Here is a 15,550-nt window from a genome sequence, read left to right as displayed (position 1 = left end):
ATATCCCATTTAATTTAAATTACATAATAATAATTAAAATAAAAAGTTAAAAATTTGTATATTTTATAAACGAATCAATTTTTATTATGGAATATGCTTTTAATTATTAATTAATTAGTATGCTTTTTTAATATGCTTTGTGAAATATTTAATATTGCTCATTTCTATTTTTATACTTCTAAAGAACTAATGATCTCATTTGGTATCATTAAAGCAAAAAAAATTCAAAAGCATTTAAGGAAATAATAAAAGTATCTTTTTATTAAAATTATCTTGCCATTAGTTTTATATTTAATAAAGTATTTGTCAAGAGTCGAACAATTAATTTAGTAAACTATATACTCATTAAGACTGGAAAAAAGAACACTTCTGATTCACTGTAACCAAGAGATTGAAAGGCTCTCAGATAAATTAATGATGTATTCATTGTATTTAATAAAAAGTAACAATTTTCTTCTGACAAAAAATGTTAACGATTTTCTCAAAGTATGAATATAAAATAAACTCCTTATGAGCTTTATTTATAATTTTGGAGCTTTCTTCAATGGAAGAATGGTTAGTTTCTTTGTTTTTCTAAAAAGCAAAAAATATTCAGTACATCATTTGTAATAATTTGCAATTGTAATTGAATTTCCGATCAATAAACTGGCAGAGTCTTTAATTTTACAGATAATTTTCTCAAATTAATGTAGCATTACCGATATGAATTTATAATCCAATTTTGTTTATTATAAAGCCATTTTTAAATTATATTTAAATATTTTATTTCAGTATTTCCTGATTTTCAAAAAATATGCTCTGCCAGCAGATTTTTTTTAAATCTTGGACTAATTGAAAAACTATGATAAGAAACCAGAGAAATTCGACTTCCTCCTTCCGAAACTCCTACTGAGGGACATCTCATAATTGAAGAAAAGAAGTTTCATGTATGGTGATTGGTTCTCGCCACCCTAAAAGGTGCGAGTTGCCTACCTCCCATCCATGACGGTATGCACTTCCCAAGGGAAGGGTTTTGCAGTGACCGGTGATGTCCCTTAGAACTCAATCACTGTCCCACAGCCAGTGTTGCTGTTGCAGCGTTCCAGTCATTCAGATATTTTCGTGTGGCTTTCGTGTGCCAGTAAAAGTTTGAAAGTTCCTCCGTTCAAAAATATAAATTGAATATCTTCTAAACCTGCTTTTTCATTTGGAAACATGACCAATAATACTGGAAAATATATAAACCAATCGGAAATAAATATTTAATGGAAATTTAAATCTCTTCAGCGAAACATTGTAATATGATGATATGTTCGTCTATCTATCTATATAACATTTCTTAAATTTTACTCTTAATTATACAGCAATGAATTAAGAATAAACTTTTAGAAGTCTTCATAAAATAAATTTTGTTATAACGTGCTTACAAAATAAAAACACTTTTTATCTTCGCAAAGCTCGCTTATTGAAGGCTGTATTCATAATATTTTTGTAAGATATGCATAAAATATTTTAAACATTTTATAGAAATAAAATCATATCACTGAAAAGTACATTTTTTTTTAATTTTCAAAAAGGATAAAAATTATTTGTGAAAATAATATACTCCGAAATCGTTGTGGAAAAATGTTATTTTAAAGTTTAATAAAATAATTTCATTAAATTTATTACTAAACTCATTAAATTTTCATTAAATAATAAATTTAATTATTTCATTAAATTTATTATTTCTTTAAATTTCAATTAAATTTATTAAAGTTTAATAAAAAAAATTTGAAAATATTACCATTGTGAGCAACTACTATTCAATATTCATTACATGGGTAATTCGATTCAACCGTCGACATTTACTGTGGGTTTGATCTATTTTTTCTACCTACAGGTGTTAAGTGATTATTTACATATAATATCCATCATATGTAAATTATCATGCTAAAATACTTCCCAAACAGCAAATTTGGAATGAAATTAAGAAAAAAAGCGTGGAAATTTTAATTCGAATTTCAAATATAAAAATTAATACAGTAACCATTCAGTTGTAAGTTCATGGGAATAACAAATTAGCCAATGCTAATGGAGAAAGATAGTAAAAATTTTACCAAAAGATTTTCTTGGGTTACTTTTATCTTTACATTGACTACATATGATTTTACACTTATAAAGAAAGCTATTCAACGTTATCTTGAAGCAATTGATGAGTTCACATCGAAATTAAGACTTCTTAAGGTTTCTGAAATCTTATGGTATCTTTTTAATGATTTTAATTCTTGCCATGCTCCTGCAGATACCGATCGTCTTAAAGCTTTTCTTCTCTTGGATAATTATCTGTATAAGGGTTCTTTATCAACTAATCCGTTTATAACAAAACGTACACCAGAGAATTCCCTTTATTTAGAAAAATAAAGAGTAGTATTAAGAAGATATATTTGAAGCAAAGTGAGAAAACTATAGGGGAACATTTTAATCCTACATCATTAAGTGTAAAACCAATTCAGAGTATTTTTTGTGTTTTATCTAAGCCTATGATTTTTAGAAATAGTTTCTTTTCAGGTGCTCTTTCATTTTTCATTAGAGCTAGAATCTTTAAAAAGAAACAAATTTTTGTACAGGAAGGATATATCTTCTTTAAAAATTACCCAGGTCTTAAAATAGTTGAAAGGGGAAACATTGATCTTTAGAAGAATATAGAGGTCATTGTTTATAAAGCAGCTATTCATCCAGAACATGAACACATGAGTCAGTGCCGTGAAGTGCTTTTCCATGCATATTCTAATAATATAATAGCTCTCAAAAGAATTTCTTAGTTACTCTGCCAATCTTTACAAATTTTTGAGAAAATATTTGATCCCTCAAAAACGATAACAAGAAGAAATAACTTGATTATAAAATAATCCAAAAAAAGTAGAAGTTGTCTCTCTGATACTTTCCAGCCAACACAATATATGAAAGGTGTTATTCCCTTTCTATATGTTTTGAACACCTATATGTTTTGAACACCTATTTTCCATTTTGATCGAAACCACAATTTGATATAAATTTACTTTTATAGTCACAAGATCACATACTAAAATTCTTTTATTAAATTCATTATACTGTCACGTAGATACTTTAGTGTGGAACTCAATGACACACACAAGAAGTAGAGCTAAACCAATTTATTAACTCAACTCTTAACTCAGAACTGAGTGACTGACAGATCTTCTGCTTTTATACTAACAGGGAAAGTTCCAGAATACTTTTCTGGAGACAGTGAAAAAGTTCAGAACACTTATCTGGTAAACTAAAAAAAAGTTCCAGAATCTGCTGGAACATGAAATAAAGGAAAACAAAAAAATCAAGGAATTAAATATTTACACAAACAATGAATCGCATTGTCTATAGCGGGATTCGACCTTCCGCTTTCAAGGTTATGAGACCAGCGCTATGACCATTCGGCCACGGAGAGTCGGTTGGCTCTTTTCAATGCAGCAATAAGTTTGAGTTATTGCTTTTACATAAATTCGAAAGAACAGAATGACAAATGGTCAACTCAAAGACAAATTTGGCTCAAAATTTGATAAGAGTCTGAACAATCAAATTTCGTTTGTGAAGCTCAAAGGCGTTTTTAAGTTATAAGGTTCACAGGCAGAGAGAGACATAATTCTAAAAATGTGATTACCGAATTTAAGGAGGTCTGAAATGTTGAGATTCATCAAAATCTAGAGTTCGAATTTTCTGCAAATTATAATACTTTCTATTTGTAAAGAAAAATGTGAATGCATTAAAAGCAGTTTATTTTCTTGAACCATTTCTGGGTTTCTCGAATAATCAGGAAGAATTTGGAAGCAGTTAATTAATTTCTTGTAATAAAAAAAGTAATCTGAAAATATATTGTTACGAACCTGTGATGCGGCTTCCCAGCATAGCTGGTTCCATAGGAGGTCCCAGAGCTTGGCGACAAACGTGGCGACCATTTGGCAACTTGGCGACGAATTTGGCGAATTTGGCGCCAAAATAGATTATACCCGAAACATCGAGAATTTTCCCGATCCGTCCAGTAGGAACCGAGTTACGCCTCGAACGTTCCTGATTGGTTGAGAGGCTTCTAGCCCCGCCTCCTAAGACCTATAAAAGGAGCTGCAGCTGCCGGGGAGTGAGGGTGAATTGAGTTGCGAACCAGTGGATCCGAAGAGTAGTCGGAAGCGAAAGAGTAGTCGTCGTGGGGAACCAGATCGGAGTCGTAGTCAAGGACCAGTGGAGTCGTAGTCGTAGTCGAAACCGACGGTAAAGAACTGGCCTACCAGAGATAAGCGTAGCAGCAACGGAGTGAAGCTAGTGCTGAACTAAGCTGTGTGCTACTGTCTGCAGTAGAGTCTGTTGTATGCTTCTGTTTATGCTGTTTTGTATGCTGCACGTCTCGGCTGAAGATAATCGTCTTCTGTGCTGTATATAGTTGTCGTCTTTGTGCTGTCCTGTGTGTCTTCGTGTAAATAAACGTCATTGTTTTATTTTCTACTGCCGCCTGGGGATTGAGCGTTCTTCCCACCATATAACTTCCACTATCCAAACGAATCCCGGAAATTTCGTAACAATATATATATGAATCTGTTTAAGACATATTTCTTTTAATTTTTTTTTTATATTTTTCAGCGATCTTTTATATAAAACAGATATTATTGGCAAAATCGTCATGTCAAGCAATCTAAAAATTTGATCTTTTCAAAATATTCCTGCTTATTGAAAATCTTCGTTATTCTAATTGCAGAAGAGCCTAATAAATTCAAATAAAAGATGACTTTTTAGAAAATAAATGATTTACAAACTATTTACTGAAATATCTGGTAAACTATTACCTAATATAGGCTACACAACAATATGTAATGTTCAAATATTTTTTTTATGATTCATATTTTGTGAATACTTATAAATTCCACAGCACTTTTTATTTTAGTTACGTTTACTTCCCTTTTAAAAACAGCGCGATGAATATTTTGAGATGGATCTTGCAATTTTGAACCATGATTAGGTAATGAGGATGGTGCCTGAAGAAGCGCACTGCCCTCAATAAGCATTTAGGCTGTTTAATCTACAAGGATTATAGGCCTGTTCATAGGCTTGTTTCATAGCATATATTCAATGTAATCAGATTTGGAACCTGAAACCCTACTGGTAGGAAGCATTAAGTACACAACATTTTAACAGGCGGAGGTGGCCTGGTGGCAAGGTCTCGACTTGTGAACCGTAGTGTTTCAGGTTCGAGACCCGATTCCACCGAAGAACCGTCGTGTAAGGGGGTCTGTTGCACGCTAAATTCGCCATGCCGACTGTGCTCCCGCTGGTGTGGCGTGGCGTGGTGTGGAGAGGGAGGTGCCAGTTCAGGTGTCGTCCTCATCATCTGACCGTGGTTCAAAATTACGAGGTCGGTCCCAAAATAGCCCTAGTGTTGCTTTACAACGGTACGTCCATATAACTAAACCAAACCACAAAAATTTAACATATTAATCGATATTTTGAATTTTATGTAATTATTTGCCATATTTTTCATCAATTCATTATTCTGTGTTGATTTCTATTAAAGAAAAGTCCACAATTTTGATGTAATAAATTTAAAATGTCCTTATTTTTAATGCATTCTACATTTAAATGTCCTTAGTGAATAATTGTTCCCTTTATATTTGGTAATGTTTGCATATAATTAGGTCTTTTAATTTTTACTAGCATCTAACACAAATAGCAGTTTCTAGGTTTTTATGTTTCTTTATTTCTGTAGACTTTTTCTAATATAAGGAAAGGAGCTTTGAACCCTCAAAATACTCATTTCTTAAGGATTTTTTAAACTCAACAAGGCCATTCTCTTAACATAAAGCAAGTGCTTCATCAAATGAAATTTAGTATAAAAAAATTTCCCAGGCTCCTTTGTGTCCTCACAATGTCTCTAATAACGAGGGACCTTAAAAAAAAGGTTCATGGAAGAAAATTAACCTCCATAATAGAATTGAATTTTTGAGTGAAAAAAAATTAAGAAAAGTGTCGCGATCTTAATTAGGGGCATCAAAAAACTAAATTAAAAAGCTGTACGACAAAAACTTCCTGCATCTGGGTTAACGCTTGTAAGGGTAAACATGCATTTAGTCTGTCAGCAAAAGATAGAGGAAAATCTTTATTTTATTGCATTTTGTTCTTGGGTGTTGTAAATCATAAGTATTTCACACACAAAAAAAATTCGTTAAATATATCTTAATTTTTTAGAAAATATGAAATAAAAAAGGATTTTTTTAAAAATTTTATATCATATTATATTACTGTAAATGGTGAACTTAGCCGTTAGTATTTTTTTATGAAATTTGGCTAGAAAATCATTTATAAAAAGTTCCGTATTAAAAATTAAATACTTAAAAATATTTCGTAAGTGATTTTTATTTTTAGAAACTATTAAGTTTAATCGAGTGAGGAAACCACTTATTAGTAATCGTAAATTGACTTTTCCGATCTGCCATTAGGATAAAATTGTAGGGCCAGATCATCATGACATCAACACTGGCGGGAACTGTGGTTGAGTCCTGAGGACCATCACCGGCCACGGTACGACCCTTCCCGTGGGAAGTATGTCCCGTCATCGATGGAAGGTCGCGAAATCTCATCTTTTTCTGTACCTAACAGGTTGGAGAGAACAAACCACCATACCGGAAGCTTCTCCTCCTTCGCCCTCATTATATACATATATAACAGTTTTTTTACCGTAGAGATGCTAAAATGGTAAAGACTGCTTCTTGAAAAATATGGTATAGTTTAACCTTAAGTCTTTATAAAAATATACCATTAATACAAAAAATCCTTGTTTAAAATTAATTAATGATGAAGCATAAATAAATATTCTTAAAAACTATCAGATTTATTTCAGTACCAAAATTACATAAAATAGTCATTAGCACATTAGAAATTCTTATTTTCCTGTTATTAATTTACTTATTACATTGTTTGAGAATATCAAGAGTTGCAATTAAACATATATTTAAATATAGATTTACTTTTTTAAAGATTCTTTTATTTATTCTTTTAATTCTTTAGTTTCGTTTCCTTGGTGATAATAAAGAATGATATCAAAAACTCTGGAATAAAGAAGGCAAGACAAGAAATAATGTTAGAATTCATATTAAAAACAATTTTGCAAAAATTTATAAAAATTAGAAGCAAATTATTTAATTAGAAGTAAAGCAAAATGTGAATATATTTTATATGTACTTCAGAAATTCTCTTCCATAATAAATCCGATTTCAAAAACTAGAAGTTTTTTTTAAATAAATAATGAAATGTAATAAATAATATGTAAAAGCTTTCTATTTTATGATAATTTTTAATAATCACTTAAAAGGAATGAATACATTTAATAGATATAGATAGCGAGATAAGAGATAGAGATAGGGATAAAAGATAAGAGATAGAGATGAATATCAGAAATAGAGATAAAGACATAGACAGATATAGAGAAAGGTGTGTGTGTGTGTATGTGTGTGTGTGTGTGTGCGTGTGTGTGTGTGTGTGTGTGTGTGTGTGTGTGTGTGTGTGTGTGTGTGTGTGTGTGTGTGTGTGTGTGTGTGTGTGTGTGTGTGTGTGTGTGTGCGTGCGCTAAGGAGATATAAAGATATAGATAGACAGATATAGAGCTAGAGAGAGATAGAAAGATAGAAAAAAGAAATAAGATAGAAGATAGAAAAAAGAGAGAAATAAAGATAGAAGAAAGAAAGAAAAAAAATTGGAATAGAGATAGGGACAGAGATAGAGATAGAAATAGAGAAATGTAGATAAAGAGATAGGGATAGAGATATCTTTGTTATCTTTTTACAAACAATTCATTTTCTTTATCATAGATTAATTTATTTTACATTAATTTCTTTTGATCTGAATGGCATTCAGGCGTTTTTGAGACCATCAAGATTTTTTTTTTTCCTGCTGAATTGTAAATTGTTGGATTTTATTATTATGATTTTATTATTAAATATATTTTTATTTATTTTTATATTATTATTATTATATTATTATATATTATTATATTATATATTATTATATTATATACTATTATATTATATATTATTATATTATATATTATTAAATATATTTTATAAACCTTATTTTTAAGAAATTTATAAATTATTTTAATAAACTAAAATGTTTATAAAATAATCGAAAGACAAATGAAACAGTAACCTCGCATAAATTCTTTTATTTAGAATATTGCATCCTAATAAAAGGCAATTTCATTCAAGAGACATTGTTCAAAAGTAGATAACTTTTTTAAATAAATTTTATTCCTTATTCCAAAAAATTTTTTTGTTAAACTATCTGTCATTCGTAAATAAATTTTGATGAGTTTTATCCTAAAGCTTAAGAGTTCCTTTTATTAAGGACTTTGCCGTAGATGAAACAGAGAAAAGTAATTGAAAAATATCGAGCTCATTCAGAAACTAATTACGCATTTGAAAAAAAAATATTCTTAGAGAAACTTTAGGTTAATGACATAAGACTAAATTATTTGTCAAAAAGTTTCTTTTTTTTTTAATCTGTGTCATCTGCCCTTAATTAACTACTATTCTTTAGACTTGTATTAATAAAACTTAGGTTTTTGTAAGACCAATTTAAGAGAAATATATTAGAAGGAATTATCCAGATCATGATCGAGAAAATTACTTTAAGATTATCTGTAGCTATTAGTTCAAACGGATAATAAAATCATAACAAACAATTATTAAAAAAATTTAATCGCTATCACAAGTTTCAAGTTATTATGTGAGAACATTCATATTTCTCAGTCGCCTATATATAGAAAAGCAATGGTTTTTGATCATCTCAAAAAAATCCAAATCTAAAATTTTTTCTCGTGGTAAGAATTTCTTTCGTGAAAAACCAATTTAAACCAGTTTGGAACAATTACGTGACCATCAGATTACGCATGCGTCAATATTTAGGAAAACATTATTTTTTTTTTTCAAAATTCAAAATTTTTGAAAAAAATTTAAAAATTGTTTAAACTCCAAAACTTTTATTTGCAAAAATCCGATTTAAATTGGCTCATTGTCGTTTGAAATGATCACGTGACTATTGTATTGCGCAATCGGATTATATATATATATATATATATATATATATATATATATATATATATATATATATATATATATATATTTCCACATCTCAAAATCGTTCGAGCTCCAATTGAAATATATATATATATATATATATATATATATATATATATTTCAAATCCTCCCTTCGCTGTTTCGCGTTGATTACCTTTTTCTTCCTTGCGCTTCTGCGAGCGGTAACTTCATACGGCCAATACCTTTTACTTTCTGTTTACGCATTTTGAAGCTTCAAAAACTCCAAACCGAAACAACATCATGGTATTACATGACAAAAAAAGAAATTATAAATTTTTGAAGAGTTTCAAAAACCCAACAAGAAAATGAATTATATAAATATATTTTTATCATATTTCTTTATGCAAAAATTATCAGATTTTTATCTTCAAATAATTTTCGAATTTTCTTGTTAATATTATTTTATAATCGCAAGTGTTTTTAAAAAGTGGAAAATAGTATCTTCCTATCCAAATAGAGAAAAATGATATAGTTTTATAGAGAAAAATGATATAGCTTTATTTTTAAGAAAGAAATATATTTTTAAAGACTAACTTTCCATCATGATCCTAATCTTTCAGTGCTGAGAGACAATAAAATAACACTTATAAAGAAGACAAAATGTAAAATTTTACTAAACAGAGAGCAAACCACCACAACTAATTTAACTCGTTTTTCCATTAATATCAATTTTGAAAAATGGTTCCATTTATCTAAAAGATTATGTAATCGATTAAATTAATTTCTCTATACCCAACAAATTCAAAAACTCTTGGAATGATGGAGTATTGATTATAATCTAAAAAGATATTTAATTATCTCTTATATGCCATAATTCATCAAAATTAGATTTATTTTATCTCTTTTTTTTTGTTAATACTAATCTTATAAGAACTTTATGTCACTAAAATGAATTTTATGAAGTGAAATATTAATTTAGCATTTTGTGAAAATATCTGTAAGTAATTTAATATTTTTCTGTCATTATCGGAAAAATAGTGTCTGAGGATCTGATTTTAATTTTTATAAATTCTTCAATTTTAGAGTTCATTATTTAATATTTGTTCTAGATAAATCAAATATAATATTTCCATGATTAAATATTTCACTTATTGGAGCAATACTTGAAATAAATAAAAAGTTTTATCTCAATAAAATCATTTGCTAAGTTATTTTTTAATTGAAAATATAAATTTAAGGAGAAAAAACACAATTATATACCAGATGTCCTGCGTATTCGTAATCCAAAAGGTAACTAAAAAATTGTTAGTAATTGACAAATACTTTTAGTTCGAAACGTGTTTAAAGTGGTGCAAAGAATTATATTTTGTGTTGTTTGAGTCAATAAATGTATTGCTGTTGTAAAATTAAGATTGTAGGCTGTCTCCGGATATTATCGATCATTTTTCTCAAAATATTTTTGAATATCTAATATTTAAAACTAAAAGGTATCAAATTAAACATGTCAATTAATGTTTTGCTGCTCAAATGTATATATATATATATATATAATTAAATATACAAGTCCATAAATGTATAAAACGTTTCACACTAAACAAGTCAACAAATAAATTCCTGATCGAGTCAATTAATGCATAATTAAACAAATAAGTATTAGCTACATAAATGTATAAAAAGTTTCAAACTTCACTAGGCTCTAAACGTATTGTTCTTGTAAAATTAATATTCTTATGCTATATCCTATTAGTCATTTTTAGTAACATATTTTTGATTTTTTAATTATTATAAACAATAGTCAGTCAATAAATTTTCAAACTGATCATTGAAATTCATTATTTTAGGCTAGTCAATGGAGATTTCGAAGAAGTAATATGCTTCATTTTTTTTTTTAATTATTCTTCAAATGGCCATTGAAATATTTTAAAATTCTGTGAAACAATGACATTGAATACTTCACAACTCAGTCTATATAACTCATTACTTCGCAAAACTGGGGAATTTTTTTTATTTAAAATATTAATATTTCAAGAAATGTTTACTAAATATGATTAATAGAAATTTTTACTGAAAATGACTAGAGACTAAGTAAACATTTAGACTTCATAATATTTTTCAGCTATATATTTATTAACATAATTAAATCAAAATGTAATCATTTAGATCACTTAAAGAATTTTTAAGTTAAAAATATATGCCTCACTATAAAATGTTGGGAGCTTTCTATAAATCCGCAGATAGAGAGGACGGTCTGTATAACGCATTTTTATTATTAAAAATTTTATTAATAAGCAAATACATTTAAACGTTTTGTGGAAAGATAAAAAAATGAACCATATTATCAAAAAAATTGCATAAATTTAGTAGTTTTAATCAAAATAAGGAATACAAATAAGATGTGGATTAAATTTCGTTCACATTAGACATTTTGTTTCGAAATCAGCTTCAGAATGCATTGTCAACAATACACACAAAACCTTTTGCAGTGTGTGTGTGTGTGTATGTATGTATTATGGTATTAGCTTAAAGTCAGTAGGTAATGATTAATCGATTAAGATTGTTGTTTGTATCGAATTAAAATATAATTTGGTTTATTATTACTGCAATGAAATAAACATCAGCCATATAAAAGAAATATCTCAGCATTTATTCAAATTGACAATTTTTAAAAACTTTCTTTCGTGGCAAATAACCTCACACCATTCATTTCTTAAAAGTAGTAATTTTAAGGACACCTTCTATTTATTTATTTCGCTTTCGTTTACCTTTCTAGTAAACTGTAATCAAACAGAAAGTACATCAGGGAAAAGGATGACAGGATGAAAATAATTCTTAACAGCAAATGAGAAAAAAACCAACAAAATGTTGGATGCTACATGGTAGAGGGGGGGTATAAAAGAAAAGAATGAACAGAAATGCATTGAGATAAAAAAAAAAAAAAAAAAAAAAAAGAACGCTAAGGGGGAAAAACCAAGAATGGAATATAAAAAGTTAACAAGATGAAGTTCATGAATGTCGAAGTATAGCCAGTTTTCGAAGGGAAGTGAGAGCATAAATTAAGACTGATATGATCCAGTTTGATAATGATTGCTAACACTGAGTATTTTGCTGTTTTTCGATCAGGTGGGATTCGATGTAAATTGGTGCAAAATAAAAAAGAAGGGGAAAAATTCGAAAAATTTCATTAATTGTTGTATTTGAATCATGCAAACGAATAATGCCAAATATAAACAAAACAATGACCGTTTTTGAAATTTTTATCTTTTGCAATTTGCAATTATTTTTTAATTAAAAATACTATCTTAAATGAATTTTTAATTATTTTATTAAATTAATCGAATTAAAAATTCGAATCTTTTTGAATGTGGTATTGTTAATTGCACTGACATATTTTGCAGTTATCTTTGCATTAAAAATGGATATTTTAAATGAATTTTTTCAACTTTTTATTAAAATAATCAAATTAAAACTTTGAATCTTTTTAATGCGGTATTGTTAATTGCACTGATATATTTATAACAGCTCTCATTATTATTACAAAGATTAATGTTTTTTAAGCAATCGCGTAGGAATTTTCTTTAAATGCACTTTCTTTAATAAGAGTTTTTTAAACGAATAGGGAAATAGCATCTTAAAACAAACAGATATTTATTTTGTGAGGAAAGATCAGGTAAAAATATTAAGGAAAAAGAAAATTCAAGAATTTTTATTATTATTATTATTATTGCTGATTTAAAATGTTAGTTTTCAATGATCAAAAAAATAGAATAAAATACATAATAGAGGATTATTTTAAAAATATAATGGAAGACGAAAAAGTCATTGCCACATTCGTCTTTGTAACAGAATTTCAAACAAGAGTTCAACATTAAAACGTGTGTGGGATTTTGTCTTAAGAAAGTGCAAAACAACATCTTATATAAACGGGCAAATACAACCATGAAAAACTGTAATATAAAAAATCCATTATATCTTGACTTAAATAAAATTTCTTACCAAATGCAGATAAAAGAGAAATACCATAAATTTGATTAATGTCATTTTATCTCATTATAAGATTTTCAACTCAAAAAAAAGAATTGCATTAATCTTTTACAATAAAGTGCTATCTTTTTCCAAATCTTGCTATTTTTTATAATATTCCACATGTATCTTCCTTTCTTTGCATACATAAAAAACGATAAGAAAAAGATTATTTGAAATTTTTATCGTTTGCTGGTTTTATACTTCTGTTCGAGAACTTATAAATTAATCAGTTACGATTTCCTTAATTTCAGAAAAAAAAGTATTTTTAATGAAAAATTTGCATATAAATTCTAGTTCTAGCTAATTTTTTTGGATATCTAATCAATACAGTCTAAAACTTTGAATACTATATATTTTCAAAAAATATTTAGCACTATAGATATAATAAATATAATACTGTAGATATAATAGATATAATACTATAGATGTAACATATAGAATTCCAACAATTTCCTTCCTTCTTATCCCTTCTTATCGATATCCATTACAAACTTTGTGTATTTGTATAATAGTATGGCTAGCAGCTATTTAAAGTTACTGCTTAAAGTGCTTTTGAGAAGATTAAATGAGGAATAAATTAATTATTGTCTAAACTATTCTATCATTTTGCCGCCTTCTTGGCTATGCCAGTTTTATTTCAACCAACAGTTCTCAAAGATAGTACAGATTTTAAAATTGATCAGTTATGCAACATAATTTTCTATATTGGTTAAATGTATTATAAAATGATATTATATCTAATCAAATTAGATTCTACAAAAGATGAGGTATGTTATTATTCTTTGTAACGTAAAATTGTTAAATATTCAATTTATATGTTTCTGAATTTCTCTGCGTTCATTTATATGTTCTTCATTATTTAAAGAGACCATTTATAAGGCTTTCCGGAAGATAAAATGAGGAAATAACGTGCATTGTTGCCTATACCATTTACATCTTCTTGTATTTTGTCTTTTACTTAGCTAGATCGGTTTCATTTCATCTGGTAGTTAATCAAAGATAGCACCATTTATAAAAGGAATCAATGAAAAAAAATGTTCTGTATTAGTTAAATATATTAAGAAATGATATCATCCAGGATATCTAACCAAATTAGATTCTACAAAAGATAAAACATTCTTTATAATGTAAAATTTTTCAGTATTCAATTTATATATTCCAGCGCTTCTCTATTTTTCAACAGTCTCTATTCCTTTATTTAAAGTTTTATATTAATTGATTTTATTCCTTTTATAATAATATTAAATCATATCTAATTCATCCAGAAACTTCTATCTCAAGATGAATACTGGTTAGTGTACTTTTGCTTATCTTTATTACACATATTTATAGTTTATATTGTTACGAATCTGTGATGCGGCTTCCCAGCATAGTTGGTTTCATCATCAGATAGACAGTTTTACAGTCATCTGTATTGGACGGAGTCCGGGTGTCACGTCGGAGGCCCCAAAGCTTGGCGGCCATTTGGCGATTTAGCAACGAATGTGGCGACTTTGGAGCCAAAATAGATTATACCCGAAACATCGAGAATTTTCCCGATCCGCCCAGTAAGAACCGAGATACGCCTCGAAAGTTCCTGATTGGTTGAGAGGCTTCTAGTCCCGCCTCCTGAGACCTATAAAAGGAGGCGGTCTGCAGCTGCCGGGGAGAGTTGTCGAAATCGAAGGTGGAGAGTAGTCGGAATCGACGGTGAAACACTGGTCTTCCAGGGATTAGCAGAGCAGCTACAGAGTCACGCTAGTGCTGAACTAAGCTGTGCGCTACTGTCTGCAGTAGAGTCTTGTTGTGTGCTGCTGTTTGCATGTCTCACGGCTGAAGATAGTTGCCTTCTCTGTGCTGTATATAGTTATCGTCTTTGTGCTGTCCTGTGTGTCTTCGTGTAAATAAACGTCGTTGTTTTTTTTTCTACTGCCGCCTGCTGATTGAGCGTTCTCCACACCATATAACTCCCACTATCCAAACGAACCCCGGAAATTTCGTAACAATATCATGCCTATTACATCAGACATAGAGACATCTATCTAGGTAAATTGTTTGCATTAATTCCATCATAATCATATCATGTTAAGAATCTGCGGAAAAATCTCACTACGGTGAGAAAGAAAGGATTTAAATGAAATTTCAATAACTGAATTTCTATTGTCACGAATTAATTAATTATAGTATTACTTCCGATAATGTTAATCTTCTTACTGAAAAGCGAATATTTCAAATATTTTTAATGTATTCCAATTGAATTCCGCTCTGTCTTGGTGAACATTTCCTGGTTATTTTTACAAATCTGCTGATTGTGGCGACAAAGCGATTCTAGAAAATGCTGGAATTTTGAAGCTATCTTTATTTGAAGCCTACATTTAGAGATGTTTCTAGAAAATTCTATACACTATTGAAAAATTATAGACGCGAAAGTTCACACGAATGCATATTCTCGCCTCGGAATTTTTATTACAGAACAAGGTTTCTCATTGTGTTGG

This window comes from Argiope bruennichi, chromosome 5 (assembly GCF_947563725.1).
Source record: "Argiope bruennichi chromosome 5, qqArgBrue1.1, whole genome shotgun sequence".
In the NCBI taxonomy this organism is placed as follows: Eukaryota; Metazoa; Arthropoda; class Arachnida; order Araneae; family Araneidae; genus Argiope; species Argiope bruennichi.
Note: the sequence above shows the minus strand (reverse complement) of the source record.